The sequence below is a fragment of the Gymnogyps californianus genome, chromosome 11 (genome assembly GCF_018139145.2).
Source record: "Gymnogyps californianus isolate 813 chromosome 11, ASM1813914v2, whole genome shotgun sequence".
NCBI lineage: Eukaryota > Metazoa > Chordata > Aves > Accipitriformes > Cathartidae > Gymnogyps > Gymnogyps californianus.
In genome coordinates this window covers 17647055-17661595 of record NC_059481.1, presented here as the reverse complement: position 1 = coordinate 17661595, position 14541 = coordinate 17647055, and the positions used below count along the sequence as shown (strand labels likewise).

At 45.7% G+C, this 14541-nt stretch overlaps 1 long non-coding RNA gene across 2 annotated transcripts; it reads right to left on the bottom strand.

Moving 5' to 3' along the window:
• Nucleotides 1-2815: 2815 nt before the first annotated feature.
• Nucleotides 2816-13881, bottom strand: LOC127020819 (uncharacterized). 2 transcript variants are annotated; one of them, XR_007767113.1, is made up of 5 exons: nucleotides 13810-13881; nucleotides 11842-12034; nucleotides 3849-3979; nucleotides 3570-3667; nucleotides 2816-3071 (listed from the first exon to the last, which is right to left on the bottom strand). It is a non-coding gene; the product is annotated as an uncharacterized LOC127020819 (long non-coding RNA). The 2 variants fall into 2 exon arrangements; XR_007767114.1 differs by having other exon boundaries at nucleotides 11842-11979.
• Between the last annotated feature and the right edge of the window lie 660 nt (nucleotides 13882-14541).

The following is a 14541-nucleotide window of genomic DNA, read 5'->3' as shown; positions in this document are numbered from 1 at the left end:
ACATTTCCAGAGTGAGAGTTGCTCCTTAGTCACATCTCCCATTTGTAAGCCCAGCCAGGTCAGAGCAAATTCCATGTTGATTTAGCAGCATTTTACATTTACTTTGGACTCACTTTGTGCTGGTGTGAATAACTGCATAAGTATCAGGCAATCAGGGGAGCAAAGATGTGCAAGTAAAGTAAAATAAACCATGCAAAAATCTGTAAAGGAACAGTTCCAGAAAGTCAGTCAGGTATTTTTGATCTACAGAAATTATGCATCTACATTAAGTCTCAGTCTAGGTAAAAGTTGCTAGATAACTCTGCCGCAGTTCAGGTCAAAATTAAAAATCTCATATTGTGTTTCCCCTGTCAAGTGAAGGACAGTTTTGCAAAGCCTGTGTTTGTGGGAGTTTTCCACAAAGGGTTTCAGGCAACATAATATGTTCCTGGCACCATTTTCAGCTGTGTGTCCCAGAGACACTTAACTCTGTACTTAATTCAGGTTTAATAGGCTGCGATTATATTAAATAAATACCAGCTGAACTGATTATTTAATACGTAGTTATAGCTGTTTAACAGCCATGCAATTGACTGTTACATCTCAATAAATGTATGTTTTTCATCGATCACCTAGTATTTTATTTCACATCCCATAATTTTCCTATATAACTCTTGGACCTTCAAAGCATTGCTGGGGGTCGCCCCAGCCTGCCGCACCGATCTCTGCAGTCGCAGTAGGAACATGCCCAAGAACTGTTGCTTTTCCAGGGACTCATCGCAGGCTAGGTCACCACGACCGGCTTCCTTCCACCTCCTCCTTGCATTTTCAGGTGATGCAAAATGCTTCTTCGCACCGCTTCCAGCCTTGCCCAGCTGCTCCGTGCTGGTAAAGCAGCTGCATCTTTCCACCCCGGCGCTGGCCTCCTCGCAGGAAGTCAGAGATCATTCTGCTCTCAACAGGCTGTAAGAGTTTAAAGCTTCAAGACGCTCTAGAAATGTATAATCCAGATTTTATACTTTAAAATTCACTGTTCCTTCCCCATTGATGCTTTCCAACCGGTATTTGTGTTTTCCCCTCCATTATCAGTTTGCCTGCAGCTCCTTTGAAGACATTTACTCAGCTAAGAGGCATCTTTATTGTGGCACTGTCAGGCATTCAAAATGATCAGAAGGTATATAAATAAGAAGTTGTTTCTAAAACCTGCATCTATTTGCAATCCAGCAAACTGAATAACAAGCTGTTATTAAAAGCACATTTGTTGAGGTCTGACAACTGTACAACAGATACATACGGTTTCTGCTGCGTAGTTGTTTACCCTAACTAATGACTTAACTTCTCAAAAGACAGCATCAAAATAAAAATGATACATACCTGTATTTAATTACTTTCTGGTGTTACTACAAACAAAATGGGGTGTTAAGGGATACATTTTACAAAGGCTTTTATCCAAGCATCCGCAGAAACTGCAAGCAATGCCATTTCCATGTGTTATAACGACTGAATTTCCATGCTCCGCCAGAAATTTCAGGGTGCACAGTAAATAACGGGTTGTCTGATTTGTGTCTGTCATCGTAAGGTCAGCAAGCCTGAAAATATAGATGTCATTTGAAAAGGGGGGGGGGAAGAAAGAAAAGAAAAAAACAGGGTGTTTTTCACTATTTAGTGCTGCCTGCCCTTTCAGAATAAAAGAGACAAACCCCTTCACATTCCTGGCTGTCGTGAGCTGCACTTTCCTATTCAGACCCCAGCCCACTGAAGCTGGTAGTTATAAATGCTCAAGAGCTAATAAACACTTCTCAGGATTTAGCACCGGAGAACCACATGGTAAGGAATAGACAATTCTTTGTTATCATCGTATGTAGCCCCTTCCTTAAAATGCCCTGACACGACTTCTCAGGCAATAAATGAGCTTTCTTTTGCCGATGTGCTAAAGCCCATCTATGTACCATAAAAGCTTTTTTCCCCTCCATATTCCATATCCCTGTAATGGCTTTATTCACAAGCAGGCACATGTGCACGCAAAAAGAAAATGCAGATCTTGCATTTCTGAGAAATAATTCTTTTTTGCGAGTTAATACTCCTCAGAGCAAGTGGAGAAGTCTTGTCCTCATCCAGCCAGCACGGTCTTTATTTGCTCTATATTTTCCTGACACTGTCACAGCTCTGCACCGTTCCATCATATGGTAGAGGTATTAATTCACTATTTCCTGCATTATACAATCCCCACTTCCTTTCCAGTTTTCTCACTCTAATTATGCTATAATAAAAAACAGAGGTAATAATGAAATTGGAAAATAGTGTAATTTCTAGCTGGCAAAGGGAGTTGCTGGAATAGAGTACAGCTCTGCAAGCTGCTTTGCTACTAGCTTATTAGATGAGGGTTTTGAACAGTGTTTGAATGACTACTCATGAACTGCCTCGAAAAATCTGCCAAAGCAGCGTTACTGGATCTCGAGAACAGCAGACCCAGGACTGACTAGCTGATGGTCAAAGCCAGGTAGACCAAAGAATCAACAGCTGGGGGTTATATTCAATATCGATGGAGAAATTCCCTCAAATGGGGCTTTTCTTGAGGTCAAGTTAAAACTGCTGTGTGCTCCAAAACAATAAGGAGTCCAAGATGCGGGGCTTGACTCTGCTCTCACATGCCTCCTGCTGCAGCCCCGCTGGCTGCTACTGCCGTATCGCCAGGCACAAGCTTTGCTTCGGGGGAGCTACTCCTGATTGCACTGGAATAAACAGGATCTGAATCAGGACATTAAAATGAAGTTTTTAATGAGCAATTTGGAGATAACATTTCCTTTCAGCACACCCAGAGACACACCCTCCCCCATACACTCTGCCCCTCAGCTGATTTTCAACACGTCATTCGTGCGCCCATGACAATTCGTTATACAGATGCCTTTTCCCAAAAGAAATCCTCATGATACAGTTAAAGATACTGATCTTCTCGCTGGCTTCAGCTTCCAGAACTCCTAATACCAGGGGAAATGGCATTTCAAAAGCTGGGCGCTCTTGGGAAATGCAGTAATATCCTTCAAGCCTTATTTGTGGGCTGAGATTGTCACTGGAGAAGTTATCCAGCCAACCTGAAATGCAAAAGGTTTGTTTGAGCTCTGGACAAAGAGTGCCTCAAAGTTACACAGACAGTTACTGCAGTGCTATCTGGATGTCACTGAGAGCAGAGAATTTGGTGACTTAAAGAAAATCTGGGTATTTCCCACCCACTGCATCCATCAGCACTCTTCGGCCATATGAAGGAGACAGTAGCTTGGATGCTTTTCTCAACCACGCAGAAGAAATACCCTCCTGCTCCTACTGCACGGCCATAGAAGCAAACATGAGGAAGTGACACCATCTCCAGAAATGGTGACATGCTACAAGGATGGCTTCTCAGTGCATAACCAACTAAATTGGGAATGGAGAAGCTTAGCAGGTACCGACGGAGGGCAGACCATGCAGGAGGCTGTCCCCAGCCCCAAGGACACTTGTTTCAGGGTCTCTGCTCCATGGGACCCTCAAGCTGAACCCCTGAGCTCACTCTCATCTTCCATTAGCTCCCCCAGTTGCCTGATTTTATGCCTCACCTTCCACCACGGGAGAGCATTCAGCTTCAGGACAGGCCTGGCCTCACCCTTCTCCAGAGGAACAGTGGGTTTTCAGAGGAAAATTTAACTCTTCAGCTCTGTAGAGAACAGGACAGAAGCACAAGATGGGGGATCTCTTTTATGGACACCAGCTGGAGCATCCCTCATGTCAGGATGGGGTCAGCCCCACACCACCTGCAAGTAAAAGGCAGGCAGAGAGGAAAGGGGGGGATGTGGGCTCTCGTGCAAGCTTTGAGAGCTCACACTGAGCAGCCAGACCTGTATCTCATCCCAAGACACAAAATCCTCGTGTGGAAGAAAGCAGGAGAGAATAACTGCTGCGCTCAGCCGCCTCCGATGAAACAGGAGCCTGCAGCCGAGCCCTTTGGTCAGCGCTGCCTCGCTAGCTCCTGCAATTAGAGAGAGCTTTGGGGGTAATAAACAGCACCCAGCTGGTTGCAGCACAGCCCCGAGCAGTCGAGTTTCAGTGTCTGGAGTCTTTTAAAGCTTTGCAAGCATGCACTTAATGGGGAGCCGCATTTACACAGGTGATGGTGAACTGCAGCTGGGAGGAGGGGGTGGCTGGCTGGAGTGCACGGTGTTGGACGGATCCAGACACACCAGATCTCTTGCTGGTCAAAAGGTGATTGGAAATGAGATGCAGCCAACTAATTTCCAGCACAGGTGGAGCTGAAGTCCTGGGGAGCAGGGGGGTTATGTACCTGGTGTCAATATAGAGAGAAAAGTGGCATCGTGCACCCCCTTCCCGCAATAAGGGAGGAATGGATGTCCGGGACCCCATCATCTGGACCTCCTCGCCTGGCTGTCAGCACTCTCCAAAGGTCTGTGCACCTGCAGCAGTGGCTACAGGAGAGAATATTCCCTGTAACGGGAAGCAGATCCCAGCCTGAATCAGGTACTCAGTACAGTGAACCGAAACACACATCATCCGTCTTTCCTCCGAAGGGAATTTTGTGCCACCGCTTCTGCTTTTTGATCCAATAGCTGTCACCTGAAACTGCCAATGTTTCCAAGCATGATTGCAAAGGGAAAGGCAGTTGCTTGATGCAGCACTATTCAAAATCTGCCCAAATGCATGATGGATACAGCATCTGAGTGTTTTGACCTTCAAACCTCCCCCTCAGCTTTTCCATAGTCTGTAGTCAGATACGATGGTAGTTTCATTTGTTCGGGGTATGTGGGCAGAGATAGGTGTCTGTTGACTGATGGTATCAGGTTGCATAATTTGCTTTTAATTTATATCTGTCCTCCCAAAGAGCATCTAGTGAGGGGAATAAAATAGATCTGAAGATAAAACAATGGCTTCAGGGCAGGAGGGATGTACAGAACATACAGTCCTCTCCTTGCAACACAAGTCAGCCTCTGCTAAACACCTGAACAGACATTAGCAGCTCCTGTGGGCTTCAAACTATCATTTAAGCTAGAAAATGTTGCAGGTAGCCTAAGTGGTTAGAGCCCAACTAGAACTGGTTTTGGAGCAGATATCAGGAAACGGAGAAATCTGGGATTGTACTAAACCACAAGCCTGGGCTAAAGGGATGTTCAGGCATGCCAAGAGTCAAGACACTAGAGACAGGGCAGGTATACCAAAGCAAGAACGAGGTCAGAGAAAGGCTCAGTCATACCAGACCATCCTGTGAACTCCCTGGCGTTTTGTGGGGGGACCCTGAACAATGAAGGCCAGCCTGGCCTTCCTGGCATGGTAGGGCAAGTTGGCTGGGAGCGGGGACAGCCACGTCGGGAAGCAAAAAATTGGCTGTTAGGACAAAACAACCAGGAGCGAGACCCAGGAGAACAGCTACAGCAAATGGCACATTGCAAAGGCAAGGGCAACCGGTGGGATTGCCCAGCATCTCTGCCAGCAGCAGGGACTGGCTAGTCCCAGGCCTCACAAGATAGGTCTGAAACTAGTTCGCCAGACAATCTTTTCCAGAATTTGATTGGTAAGACAATCTCTTCTCTTCACTTGTCAGCTGCGCAGTTTGTTGTGTTTCATTTACAGCTCCTTCTACTCTGCAAACACAAGAGCAGCTTGTGTTTGCAGAGATTGGCAGCCTGTGTTAATTAATCCTGAGATGTTGTGAGTTTTCTCAGCCTTTGTAGACAGTCACACCTGACCTCTGCATCTGCAGAACGACTCCCCTCTTTTAATGCACTTATCACCAGATTTCATCGCAGCCGTCTTCAGCCATCCTGCCTGTGCAGGCTTAGCCCTCTGGCAGCAGGCACGTGCCGTTTCCTTCCTCTGACCTTATCCTTTCCACACACATCAGCAGCTCGCCTTCCTCCGCATGAGGGGAAGGATACAGGCACTGCCCTGCGCCTTCATATGTGTGGCCACCAGTTTGCATGGGCATATGAGTAATATTAAATTCAAACATTTACCATTGTGATCTCTGTGCTGTTCATCCTTTCAGCATCCCTGCCTGCTCACCGCAGCACTGGCTGCAAACAGGAAAAGTATCTCCATCTTCTCCATCCTGAGGCCCACTTATATTGCAGGGATGATCAGCTGGCTGTTTACTTCCTCTACAGCTGCTTTTTAACAGCAGTGACTAACACGTAAAGTTTGTAACCTAGCTTTAAGTTGTCCTTGTGCACAAAACAGCACTAGTGCATTTAACCCACCTGGATTCTCTGCTTTGCCATTCAAGGCTTCCCTGGACTCGAGATTCAGTTTATGACTGGCAAGAACCCTATACTGTTTTGGACTGCAGCATTGTACCAGATAATCATTCACACACTGGATTAACTGGTCTGAATCCCAGTAAAGACAGGGAGCCAGTATGGAAAAAGGCCCATGTAAACCAAATGTTCATCCAGTTTGATTTCATTGTAATACCTCTGCTCACATCAAGGCTTAGCTGGGATCCAAATGGTTATTTCCAGTGCAATACTAATTAGGGTAAACCTAACTATCTTAAAGAGTCAGGGAGAAATATTCAAAATAATTTTAATAGGACTGCTGGTCACTCCCAGCTCCATCCCTCACAATGGAAGGAAGAAGGACCCCTTTTCCCTGCTTATCCCCCCCATGCTTGCAGGCACAGCCTGGTCCTGCGAGCAAAGCGTGGCCAGCAAGGAAAAAAAAAAAAAAAATCCATCCCCACATCTGAACCTCTCTGTGCCTTTGATAACTAATTTGACTCACTACCTTATTACAAAGCACAGCAAGACTATAGGCAGAACTGAAGGGGAGCCTGAGACCAGCAGAGAATTTGAGCTCCAGAAAGTAACTGCTGCTTAGAAATAAAATAAAAATGTTTATAAATAAAACAAAATAAAGAAACAGTAAGATCCGGAGCAGGATCAGTACCTTATGAATGCCCATCAGACTCTGAATCCCCATCCAGTAGGTGAACAAGCCATCCAAGGGACATGGCTCTGCAAGAGGATGGGCAGCCCCAGGAGCCCAGGACAACACTCAGACGTAGAGAACAAAACTGGAATTTAGGCAGAGCTAGCCAGGAGGTCGGATTGGATCACATAATAACGGGCCCTCTTAGTCTTACACTTGGTGAATATTGGATCCCAACAGTGGGTCTCCCAATGTGAAGGATTCCCAGGCTTTCAGGTTTGCTTCATACAGGAGTGAGCCTCAGGAGAGGTGAGATGGAGTAAGCCGCACTCCGTGCAAGATAAGGTTTGATATCCAGTACTTGCATTTGGTTATTCAAATCTAACAACTGTGGGAAACCCTTAGAAACTTCTCCCTGGGGTATCATCTCCACTAGTTACCTAGAAACCCAGACTGAGTTTTATGAGCAGAAAATATGTTGGGAGGCATGTTTGCCTCATCTGCTTTAAAAAGGAGCTATTTTCCCCTTTTCCCCACCCAGCAATTTCATTAGTTGAGAACTATTTATGGGCTTTAACCACCCCTCTCTTCTTTGCAGCCTGGATTTCCCAGCCACAAGGACATCCCAGCCCCTTTCACTTCCAGCATTATGGCCTCACCCAGAAGTAATTGGTACAAGCTTCTGTGGTATCTACAGGACCTTCTGTGAATAAGAAACCCTTTATGAGCCTAATACCTCTGCACGGTGTCCTGAGACCTCAGAGAAACCTACTTGCGAGATGGATTTTGCCTGGGGGGAAGCCCTACCAAACCTACTGGGATTAAATTCCAGACCATAATTGAACCCAGTGAGTTTTTCAGTTGATTGTCCTCTCCCTTTGTCCAGGATCTTGCTGAGCTTTCTTTGCAGCCTGTTTGCTGAATATCACAGAGCAAACAGCCCAGCAGCCAGCACATTATCCCTGCGCACCGAGCAGGGCTTTCTCATTTCATTCATCATTTATGGGTTGCAGGAGCAATTTCCCAAAGTTAGCGCATCGCCTTAACAAAGCAAAGGGGGCTCAGCGGCAGGGAGGGAGGCGAGAGTATTAGCCTTTCACCTTTGGAGGCCTCAGCTCAAATCCTGGCTCAGGTTACGAAGAAAAGCGAGTCTGATGGGCTCTAACCACCATCTGCAGGGCAAAGCTGCCTCCCCGAGCAGCCAGGCCAGCAGGGATGTGTTACACACCACACAGCCCCAGCACCCCATGCCCATACTGGGGCTCCGCTTCCAGGGGACCTTGACCGGACTGACAGTTTCATGGCTACAAATTGCCACATCTCTTACGAGCATCGCAAAGGCAAGCAGCATCCGAGGCAGCGCAGTGTGAAGGGGAAGGCAGGCTGGCTAACGTTTCCCCATTTATTTGCTTTCCCATGTGTTCGCTGATCTTTCTTCTCCAGTCTAACCGGACCGGCTTAAAATTTACTGACCCTTTCTCTCTTTGTCATTCTGCTTCTGTGACACATGATGCAGCTAAACTATAATTTTTTTCCTGTACTTTCAACTATAAAATAGCTAGGATCATCACTTTTCTTAAGGGGCTCCGTTTTATGTGGAGCTGAGCTGCTGGGGGATTTATTTCTTTAATTACACTAGAAAGAAGCAAAAAGATTTGATTCTGGAGAAAACCCAGGACCCAAAAATCATCTCAAGCTCTTCAGACTGTTCCTGGAGATAAGACTGAGCTTGACACTCAGAAATGTATTTTTAGAGAGGAAAAGTTTTACTGTTCTTCCTTATATTTAACCGTAACCACCAGCTGTGAGTTTCTGCAACAGCCTTCCAGGAAGAGCATCAGGGACAAAAATACAGCTTTAGAGATGAAGGTAGAGCAGTTTAATGAAAGTTTAAGATGTGGTTGCCAACAGGAGAGCTGGGTTTTCAAATTTATCCGAGATGTGGCCTACTTAGGGATCTGAAGTAAGTTTAAATTGTTTGCATCTATAAAATGCTCTGGTTTGGTTCAGAAAGAAGCGAAGCTGAGATGTTCTTCCAAACCAGCTGATCTCCTGGCACTCTCAAAGAGGACATCTCCTTCCAGGGACAGTAGTTTTCCTGGCACTTCCAAGTTTTCTGCTTCCTGACTTCAAGAAAAGTGGGATCACTGGGGCTTGATGCATGGCAAGGGCAAGCATTCAGAAGCCAGTAGCTGCACTAGTGAAGGACGGGGTGCAGGGGGACAGCTAGAAGCGGGCTGCGTAATTGAGTTACCCGCCAGGTTTGTCTCTTCACCCATTCTCAAGGCCAGATTCAGCCACCATCCACAAGATCAGTTCCCACACTTGTGTTTTAGGAGGAGCCAGTCAATCTCTGATGGCTCAAGCACATCAGAGGCTTAGCCCTCCCTCCGGCACATACCTCCAGGGGCTTAGCAACTGCTCCTACAAGACCTTCATGTCCTGTGCAAGCTCAGACCTTACTCAGCCCACTGTGGGTACTACTCAGCAGACCTGCATGTTGGATACAGACAACCTAGAGCCAACCAGTGTGAACAGAAGGTCTGTGAGTTTGGGGGTCTGGGCTTTTGAACCCACTCATCTGGCCATGAAGGCACCCTATCGGGGCTGAGCATGGACGAGTGAGTTTTCCCTGCTGTGGCTCACATCACTGCTGTTTTTTGGGAGGTAGAGACCACCACGGCTGTCAAGCAGATACAATCCACTGGTGCTATTTTCACTTTAGGTATTTCTCTTCCCTTCATGGAGGAAAAAAGAAATACAAGGCCCTTTGCACCTGGTGAGGAACGGCTGTTTGTTTAGACAGCCAAATGAAGTCATCGCTGAGAAACGATGCCCTCACACACCCTTTAATACTCACTTGCCAGAAACCATAATGGAGTGAAATGACCCATCACCATCCACAGCTGTCTGATATAATCAGGAATGTTTCTGCCTCCTCCTCCATCTCTTCTAACCACACAAAAGCCAAACTGTCCTTATCATTGTCATTTAACAACAACAAAACAATCATCTCCCTAGGATGAAAGGGAGGTGGAAATTACTGCCTAACTAATTTTCCCTGCAATTTGCCCTGGGAACCTTCTAATGAAGGCCACAGCACCTGAGCCTGCCCTGCTGTGGGGTCTGGCCAAGGACTACACCAACACCCAGTCGGAGCAAAGTTGCCTTAAAGAAGCTCCATGTTTTAACACCACTTTGCTCCTCAAGACAAATGGCAAGCTAAGCATTTTTAATTTGCATTTTAAAACAAAGCTTCTAATATCCAGACCATTAACTTGTTTACGATGCTTTCACAGCAAAACTTGTTACCCACTATGTGTTTTGTTGTCATTAAGATATATTCAATACTATTAATTGTGATGCCTTGCTATTATGCTATTTGGAGACTTGCCACAAGCCCACTTCCGCCCAACCTGTATTATGCTGTGAACCTTGGAGGCATTTTAAACATCTCGTGCAAAATTCATGAACATGAAAAGGAGCCTGCCTATATTTCCAACATCTTGAGAGGCTGGGAAGCCTTCCTGAAACCCAACTCAGTTCAGGGCTGATCCCTAGCAGCTACTACATCTCAATCCAACTGGCCAAGTCCCCACTCAAGCCCAGATGATTACCACGCTCTATGTGCGCCTTTCTTCTAATGAATATAGGCTTACGGACATCTCATGCATTATTTACCAAGGTGCGCTTATTATGATTGCAATGATTTAAGGCAGTTTGTTACAGGCACAGCTCTGAGTGATTGCGATCAATAGAAGAAACAAGAACAAGCCAATCTGCATGGAACAACAGTCCCAGTCCTTAGGGGCTGTGCTTCCCTGATTAACCCTTCCCAACCCGGCAGCAAAAGAGGCTAGCACTTGTTTGATAGACACAAATAGTTGGTTACCCTCCCTCTTGCCCTCCCCACCTCAGTCAAGGGTGAAGAGGCATTCAAAGGGGTTATGCAGCTCCTCCAGCTGTTTCTTGGGGCAGGATCCCACATACTGGCACAGCATTCCTCATGGTATTTAATGTGTACCTTGGATGTGGCTATAATCTATTCATTAGCATATGTCATGAGTCCACCCCCAGGCCCCATATACAAAGCCTCCATCTCTTTTTCCCGGATACAGATTTAGAAACAGCAGCTTTTGCTGCTAGCTGTGGAGATCCCAGGTTCAACCCCTGAGGATGACTAAGGCAGCAGGTATGAAGCAATTACTGCAAGCAAGTAGCTGGACACTGATCCTTCCTGCGTGAAAGGCAGTGGGAGCTTTCTCAGCAAGAACTGAAGGAGGAAAGGAGAAGGATGTGGAGCAGTCTTGCAACTTTCCAGGTTTAAAGACAGAGAGGTCCCAATTCTTTGCACCTGATACCTCCTAACGTACAGAATTATGGTTCAGCATTTGCTCTGTGCACCCTGGGAGCTGGACCAGATCTCTGAACCAGTCAGGACGACATAGTGATGTTGCTGTAATGTCCCACCGCAATAGTGTGAGGTCTCAAATGCCAGAAACTTCTCCCCTGTACCACAGGGAGCAGGTAGCTATAACCTCCGGACAGGGTAGCCCAAGGAGTGCGGTTTTAAGGGCAACCAATAAACACTGCTCTAGATTGATCCCAAAACTCCTCACACAAGGTGAGTCTGGAGATGTCCTTCCCCAGCGAGTACACGACTGATCTCAGCTCAGTGCCTTGCTTTTACATGGGAGCTTTGAATTGGACCTGGCACACAGGAAATATATTCATTACTTCAAAGGGGAAGCAAACAGGATGTCTGGACAAAGCACCAAATAAAAGGCTAATGACACAAATGGCTATTTAATACAATGACTTCCTCTGATTATCCTATAAGGAAACACTTCAAATGCTGTCCATTTTGTACATCCTGCATCATTGTAATATGCTTCAGAGTCTGGGAGGGAATCTTCCACACCACGTACTGGTAAGGTGGGGCCATGCTCTTACCTGCCTGCTGCAGATGAGATGGTACGGCACGCACAACCTGCGTGAGCTGCTCGGGGTCCTGGGATGCTCTGCCAAGCAGCAGGATGGCAGCCCCATGGGGCAGCAGCCTTCCTCTTCCCCATCACCTGCTCAGCATCCCTGAGAAGGGTGACAAGGCATCACTGCAGCAGCTGTTCATGTTACAAAGCTATTCCTGGTGATACAGAGGAGGACAGAGTTACATTTTCCCCTTTGCTCTATCCCCATCACAGCCAGCAAAGCATCAGGAGCTGGGGATAACGCCAGCACTGGGATACCACTGCTTGGGTTCAGCCCCCAGACTCAATCTCTCCATGACTGTCCCATAGCCTGAGCCATCCCCAGGGCACTTCTGTGCTGGGGGGGTCACTGAACAACAGAGTTTAACTGAAAACCCTGCTTAGATTAAACCAAGACAGGATTTCATTAGCACAGTCCTTGTTTTGCATGCTGCTGCTGATCTCTCTGGAGAAAAGACAACTGAAGCCTTTTGCTTTATAGCAACTGGGGGGAAAAGACAAGAACAAAATAGTTCAGTTTAAAAAAAAAAATTGTTTCCAGAGTCACCGTGACCTGATGATTGCTTTGGGTTAAGCTAAATCCAACCCAACATAATTGGCCAAGAGGCCAGAGACAGCGATATGTAGGAGAATTAAGATTAGATTCCTTTTTGCTGGAGAACGAAGCCTGAAAAACTTATCTCCAGAAATTACTTTTGATTTCTCTTTGATTTTTGATGTGAAAAATTCAAGTGAGAATTGAGCTCTATATGGTTACTGAATAGCAAAATAATGACACCATTTGGAACACAAAGCTGAATGATTGAGGAAAGTTCCTTTCTAGTTTAAACTCGTAGGTTTTGTTAACAGTTATTTCATTCCAGTGCCTAGCCAGCACTTTGTTTAAAAGAGGTCTTTGTTAATATTTTGATTAAGTTAATAAACATTATTAGGCAAACCTACCTCTACAGAGCCAAAGAAGACCTCCTAGCAAAATCAGAAGAGAATGTTTGACAGTCCTAAAAATTCTAAGATAAGGAAATACGCAGAAGAAAGAAAAGGAAATTCCCTCAACCTGAGTAGTCTTTAACCATTCCAGCAAAATTAAATACATAAATAAAATTAAGACTAATTAAAGAGCAAATTTCATTACAGGCTGTTTTCAAGGCACTGTTCTTCCAATAAAGGATATCTATAGTCTGGGGAGGAAGAGGAATATTTTCTAATGCCTTTTGAAGTCTGACTTTCTTCCAGCAATTTATACACTGTTTGATGGGATGATTCCACCGAAAAAAAAAGAACAAACAAACAAAACCAAACCCTCTTCTTCATTTCTTAGCAGCATCCTTGGGATAAAACTTGTTTTCCTCATGCAGTAAAGATACTTTTGACCAGTACAACCTTCGCTATTAGTAATCAGACTTTGGTATCTTTGTACATGGTGTGAATTATAGTTATTTCTGTATCAGTGATGCAATAGCAGTTTTCTACCCATCTTGAGTTGTTCCTAAGCTCAAGGGAAAGAGGTTCATTCAATCCCATCTTTGCTGTACAGCTGCTTTAGGAAAGAAGCCAGTTAATGTTCCATTCCAGGCCAAGAAAAATAATTTTTAGGGATGAGATAAGACAGAATTTGATCCTATGTTTACAGCTCCCATTGCAACCAAGGCCAAACTAACAGACCTGTGGGAAAGCCTCATTGTCTCACAGAACATAGGTGTCACTGAGAAGACAGTTTGCCCCAAAGGGCGAACGTTCCTCCCTCATGCCTTTCCTGGAGCAACACGAGGGATTAACTGGTCTCATTATTTGATAGCTCAAAGCTCCCTATTGATTCCCACCTACTGCTGACACTAAGAACTTACAATTAGTTGCAGTCAGTTTTCACACTGGGACAAGACTTCTGGCAGCAATCTTTAGCAGGCAGAGGGAAAGCCTACAGTCCCATTACCTGCTCAAGTAGACCAACACCAATGGAGAAATCAAGATGCAAAATCAGGAAACCACCTTCATTCAGATTCAAGGCCACCTCCTTCTTCTCCCACAAGAGCCCTAGACTCCATCACCTCCTCCAGCCTGGGAAAGAAACTCCTCTTCCTTCACAAACGACCCATTTCAACAGGCAGCAGCTGATGCTCGGCCACTTATTAGCATCCACCTCCAGCTGCTGGCTGATCACACAGCAGAGGAGGTTAAGTGTCACTGGAGCTTAGCAGCAAGATTGGACCTGCCCTTCTCCAGCTGCATCCGTTGTGCTCTTGGGGCTGGGCCAGGCTCAAGACAGAGGATCTGACAGGGTGGAAAAGGAAATTCTGTGCATTCCTCATCCGTAGCCTACATGCCAAGTGAAATGCAGCAATGAGCAGCCAGACCGGAGCGCTTGTCTGAGGCTTCGTTCTAGCTGCAAAAATTGCAATGTGTTTAAAGCAATGTTCTTGAGTTGGGTCCAGAGAAACCAGGCTGCTAGGGTTATGAAATCATTAGCCCTCCAGTACTAGTGCAACAGGTGAAATGTTAGGAGGAGCATAAATCCTGGGATACACCCTCCAAAAACTCAATTCTGGCGTAGGAAAAACACCTGCCCTGAAATGTTCTGAGCATGTGATTTTAATTTTCTTTGACCTTTTCGTGTCTCTCCTTAGCCAGGCACAAAAATATCCTCCTCAGAAAAGTTTCTGCCTGG